The following is a 6,256-nucleotide window of genomic DNA, read 5'->3' as shown; positions in this document are numbered from 1 at the left end:
TTAAAAGATATCCCCTCTGCCTATTGTATCCACATTTCATACACTGCACAGTTCTAAAATATTCATTATATTTCCTGTTTTCTTCACTAAAAGACAGACTTTTGGCAGAACTTCCTTCTCATGAGCAGATACTTGTCATTTTATATCTGACTAGGTAGCAACATCATAACTAATTTATTATTCATCCTGTTGACTGAGGAATTCAAGTAGTTTTCTGATGGAAGGATTTTCTGCTGTCAGCAGTCTTGCTATGCCTTGTGGATTTCTGGAATTTGGAGATAACTTTGATGGGTGACCCAAGGATGTTTATTTTCAATCTTCCTTACTAGTTCCTAGCAGGAACTAGGCAATCCTCTCTTCCTTCAAGATACTGGATTGCATAATCCAGTTTATTAAACTGGTCTATATGCCATTCCCTGGTAAGACTCTGAACACAGACCTGCAGTAGGGTTTCTCTGGCTGTATTCCCATGATATGCACGCTGGTCTGTACCCAGACCACAAGACAAATTAATTAAGATGGAACACTTTAAGCACAGTTAATAACTAGGTTTTACTGTGGATTTCCCTACTTTAAGCTTGGCATCTCATATTGTCTGGACCAGATTAGATACTGAAATCCCATGTTTCTAACTAGACTTCTCATGCTTTAAATATTTTGATTGTATAGACATGAACGGGCATTCTAATCACCCAGTTGTTGGGAGTTTGGGTGGTGTACACATTTAATAAATAATAAGTAAATACTGTGGCCTTGTTAGTGATGCAATGATGCAAGATTCATTGAAATAAATGCCATGTTTTCTCCTTTGACCAGAAAAAACAATGTGCATGTTATTTATTATTAACAGTGTAACATACTCAAATCAGCTAGTGGCATTTTCCCCCCAACATGGAGATGCACTGATGCTTCTGGGCAGATGCTGCTAAAAGCACAGAGTTTGTATTTGCACAGCTGTAATGGTTGCCTAATCCCAAATACTCAGTCTCACAAGCCAGGGCTTAAAGATAACTGATTTATTAAAGGAATAGTATGCAAATACAGAGAAAGCTGAGAATGAGCAAAAGCGCGCCAAATACAAACTTAAAAGCCTTGCCTTCAATCCAGTCCCGCCCCAAGCACCCGTCAGCAAGCACCCCCTCCCAGGTGCTAGCAACCGTTACACGCGCCTGGGAAAGTAACCTTGAATATGGTTGCAAACCCAAACATACATTCCAAAGTTCCAAAACAAAGAAGAGAGCATGAACGGAAAATACCAGCAAAGAGCAAGCTGAGTATACACGGAGAAATGGTTTGACATGTGAAACGTTACGAAGTTAACAGAACATTGAAACGGGGAACATGACAACAGCACACTGAACTATAAACTACTAATCATGTTTTAGCCTAGTAGGTTGTGTGAACCCTGCCGATGTGGTAGATTTATTAATCAGTGTGTAATACAGTATGAACCCAGAAAATGGAATTGAATAAATCAAAATTCAGTTAGCAACTATGACTGTTCAGACAAGAATGTCTTCCTAGTGAATATCTAACTGACAGGGAAAGCCAGCTGGGAAGATTTTTCCATATCATTATATTAGGAAAGTTTTTGCATGTTGTTTGAAAATTCAGGAACCCCCTTGAAAACAATAGCCCATTGTCTTATGGCTTCTTATGGGGAAAAGACTTGTCAACAGAATTAAGCAAAAATCAGCAGGTAAATTAGTATTTCCCATTACCACAAATTTGAAAACTTTCAGTTGTTATACAGCTGTTAAAAGCATAGAATCTCCACCCTTTTTGGATGTAGTGTACTTAGACAGCAGTGTGGGTTACTGTCATGCGCTGCCTACCTCTGAATAACGTTCAGACACTGGGTTGCAAAGCAGGCTCTGGTTTATTTCAGGATAGGTACAACGTTGTTAGAAAAAGCTGAGAGTGACAGGAGCGCGCCGGTGCGGGGTTTAAATACCCCGCGCCGGTCAGCGCCCCCTCGCTCTCGGTCACGTCACCCCCCTTTGTCCCATGCGTTGCCCTGCCATTGGTTGAGGGTTTCTAGGATCGCCCATCCTCAGGTTTTCATTCTTCTGCTGATTGCTTTCAGCTGGGCGATCCCCGTGGTATTGCTGCTGATGGCTTGGGTGGCTCCGTGATCCGTTTATCTATTGTTTGTTAGCCGTTAGTCGTTGTGGGTTGATGGCTACTTAACTTGTACCCCTTCACCTATTTCCTTGTCATTGTCATGAGTGCCATTGCGCTGATTACTTTAGCTCAACGGCACTCATGACATACTGCCCCCTTTCCGAATAGTGTTCTCCCCCGGGTTTCTGGGTTTCCCCCATGGAGCTGTCAAAACGCCATTTTTTTTTTTTTTTTTTTTTTTTTTTTTTTTTTCAAAGTTCCCGCCGGAGTAGTTGTCGCCCCTCCCTTTGCTCCTCCCTCTACCACGTGCCTTCCCAGGGTGTGTCCATGGTGCGCATGCTCGGGTTCTGACCTGGCGTGCGCATGCTCCAACCACACCCTGTTTGTTTGGCTCAGTTCGGCGAGGCGAGAGGCGTGGCTGGTCGGGTGCTGCTCAGCTCCAGGTAGGGCCCTTTTTTTTGCTTATTTGGAGTGCGTCGCCTTTGTTGTGTCTCCTGGGCGTTGCCCCCAGGTTGCCCTGTTGACTTGCTTGCCACTCCCCCGCGGCCAGGGGGCGGGGGGAGGGTGCTGGCGATCGTTTGTCACCACCCCGTGGGCCCGGGGCGGGGGGAGTGAGTCCCGGGGGGGGGAAGGTCCACCCAAGTCGCGGGCTTGGGGGGGGCCCCTTCCCTTGGGGCACGGGAGGCGGGGGGAGGCCTGCGGGGGGGGGGGTTGGTTTTGCTGACCTTGATTGCGGTTTGTCGGGGTATGCCCGGTGGAATGCTCTGGTCAGGTCAGGCGCTTTAACGTTGTGCGCCGCCACCCATTCCGGGTGGGGGAAGTGTTTCCACCTGACCAGATAGTGTAGGGTTCCTCGTTGCTTGCGTGAGTCGAGGATGTCCCTTATCTCGAAGTGGTGTTGCCCGTCGATCATAAGCGGTGCGGGCTGAGGCGTGCTTGGGTGCCATCGGGAGGTGGTTGCCGGTTTTAGGAGGCTGGTGTGGAACACCGGGTGGAGCCTCCGGAGGTTGTGTGGCAGGTCCAGGCGTATTGCTACCGGGTTCACTATTTGCGTGACTCGGAACGGCCCGATGTACTTAGGCCCCAGTTTTTTCGAGGGTTGGGTTGACTTTAGGAACTTGGTGGAGAGATAGGCCATGTCCCCCGCCTGGAACGTCGGTTGTTGGCGCCGGTGCTTGTCGGCCTGCTCTTTGTAAGCAGCCTGTGCCTCCTTCAGCGCCGCCGTGATTACTGGCCATGCTTCCGCGATCTTCCGTCCCCAGTCGCTGGCGTCCACCTGGGGTTCCGGGGGTTGAGGTAGCTCCGGTATGGGGACGAAGTCGCGCCCCGAGACTACTTCGAACGGGGTTTTTCCCGTGCTCGTGTGGACGGCGTTGTTGTATGCGACTTCGGCGAACGGGAGCAGTTCAGCCCAGTCGTCCTGGTGGTAGTTCGTATAGGATCGTATAAATTGCTCTAAGGTGGCATTAAGAACCTCAGTGGCTCCGTCCGTCTGCGGATGCCAAGCCGTAGACAGGGCCTGTTGGGTCCCCGTCAGCTTCAAGAAGGCCCGCCAGAATTTGGAGGTGAACTGTGTGCCCCTGTCGGTCACCACACGTGCGGGACATCCGTGTAGCCTGTACACGTGGATGAGGAAGAGTTTGGCTAGTTGTTGTGAGGATGGGACTGACGTGCAGGGGATGAAGTGGGCCTGCTTTGAGAAGTAGTCCTTCACCACCCAAATGGCCGTTTTCTTCTGGCTGGGTGGGAGGTCCACTATAAAATCCATAGAGATTTCCTCCCATGGGCGGGAGGGTTCTGCCACCCGTTGCAATAGCCCCGCGGGTTTGCCTGGTGCCCGTTTGGCCCGAGCGCACGTTGGGCAGGACGCCACGTAGGTTTTTACGTCTCGCCTGAGCGCGGGCCACCAGAATTGCCGCCGTGTTAGGTGTAGGGTCTTGAGGAACCCAAAGTGTCCCGCTTGCTTGGCGTCGTGTGACCTATGCAAGATCGCCTGGCGTTGCGAGTCCGGGACGTAGATTCTGCCTTCCCCCCATGCTAGGTCTTGCGCCATCGTTACCTTGTCGGGGTTTGCCAGGAACCAGGGGTCGGTTTTGAGGGCGGCGGCGAGGTCCGTGCGCATTCCCCCTGGTAGTTGCGGTTGCCTTCTTTCCGTCGCCGGTTGTCCTGCCGTCGGCTGCGCCGTAGCGTCGAGCTGCCTCCGTGCGCCGCTTCGGGTGGTCACGGCCATCCCCAGTTGCGAGGCGGATAGGACCGTCCCAATGGTGTCTGGGGCGGGCTCTTCGTCTTGGGGCAGCCGGGAGAGGGCGTCGGCCAGGAAGTTCTTCTTGCCCGGCATGAACTTCAACTGGAAATCAAAGCGGCTGAAGAATTGTGCCCATCGGACCTGTTTTGGGCTAAGGCGTCTAGGCGTTCGTAGGGCCTCGAGGTTCCGGTGGTCCGTCCAGACCTCGAATGGTTGGGTGGCTCCCTCGAGTAGGTGACGCCATGTTTCTAGTGCCGATTTCACCGCAAAGGCTTCTTTCTCCCAGACGTGCCATCGCCTCTCTGTCTCGGAGAACTTCCTTGACAGGTAGGCGCATGGTTTCAGGAGCCCCGTGGAGTCTTTTTGTAGGAGGATGGCTCCCAGGGAGAAGTCTGAGGCGTCGGCTTGGACCACGAACGGCCGTTCTGGGTCCGGGTGCGCGAGGATTGGCTCCGTCGTGAACAGCGCTTTCAGCTTGTCGAATGCGGTCTGGCACGCGGGAGTCCAATTCAGCACTGTGCCTGGGTTCTTGGCGCGTCTGGTGTCCCCCACCCCTTTGGTTTTGAGGAGGTCCGTTAAGGGTAGGGCTATCTCAGCGAACCCCCGGGCGAAGGACCTGTAGAAATTCGCGAATCCCAGGAAGCTCTGTAGTTGCCGTCTGTTGCGGGGCCGCTCCCAGTTTAGTACCGCTTCGACTTTTGCGGGGTCCATCTCGATGCCGTCCCCGGAGATTCGATACCCCAAATAGTCTAGGCGGTCTTTGTGAAACTCGCACTTTGTGGGCTTTGCATAGAGCTGCGCCCTTCTGAGCTTGTCGAGGACTTGCCTGACTAAGGTTACGTGTTCCTCGTATGTTTTTGTGTAAATAAGGACGTCGTCGATGTAGACCAGGACCCCTTTAAACAGATGTTCATGCAGTACCTCATTGATGAGCTGCATGAACACCCCAGGGGCCCCCGCGAGTCCGAAGGGCAGTACCTTGTACTGGAAAGCGCCTAGGGGGCAGTTGAACGCCGTCTTCCATTCGTCCCCCTCCCTGATTCGGATGCGATAGTACGCCTCGCGCAGGTCCAATTTGGAAAAGACTTTGCCCGTGGACAGGTGGGCGAGCATGTCCTTCACCAGGGGTAAGGGGTATTTGTTGGACAGGGAAGCCGCGTTTAGGCCCCGGTAGTCGGTACAGAGCCGTAGGGTCCCGTCTTTCTTCTCCCGGAATAGGACGGGGGCTCCGACCGGTGAGCATGCTGGCTCTATAAATCCCCTGTCTAGGTTTTTATCGATGAACTCCCGGAGGGTTGCCATCTCCTTCGGGGTCATCGAATAGATCTTTGGTCTAGGTAGGGGGACGTCGGGCAGTAGGTCGATTCGGCAATCCGTCTTGCGGTGGGGGGGTAGTTGGTCTGCCTCTGCTTCTCCGAAGACCTCGGAGAAGTCGGCGTATTGTTCCGGTAGGTCTGCAGTGGTAGCGGCGTTGTCTTGTGTGGTCGCCTCCGCTCGTCCTACCGTGGGGTTGCTTTTGCCAGCTGGTACTGGTGCTCGATACTCGCCGTCGCCGAATGTGAAGGTGCGGGTCGCCCAGTTGATCCGCGGGTTGTTTTTCGCGAGCCATGGCATCCCCAGGACTGCAATGGGCCGTCCGATGGGCGTGACTACGAACGATGTGCGCTCGGTGTGAGTGCCCATTTGCAGGGTGACCGGCTCGGTTTGTAGCGTGGCTGGTTTCCCCCCCGCTGTGGAGCCGTCCAGCTGGTGGAATGCCAGCGGCGTGGGGAGGGGGAAGCAGCGGAGTTCGAGTTTGGCGACTAGGTCGGGGTGGATAAGGTTTTTTGAGCACCCCGAGTCCACTAGTGCCGCGGCCGTGGTGGCTCCGTTGCCGGCAGAGAGTTG

This window comes from Candoia aspera, chromosome 2, assembly GCF_035149785.1.
Source record: "Candoia aspera isolate rCanAsp1 chromosome 2, rCanAsp1.hap2, whole genome shotgun sequence".
Lineage (NCBI taxonomy): Eukaryota > Metazoa > Chordata > Lepidosauria > Squamata > Boidae > Candoia > Candoia aspera.
Note: the sequence above shows the minus strand (reverse complement) of the source record.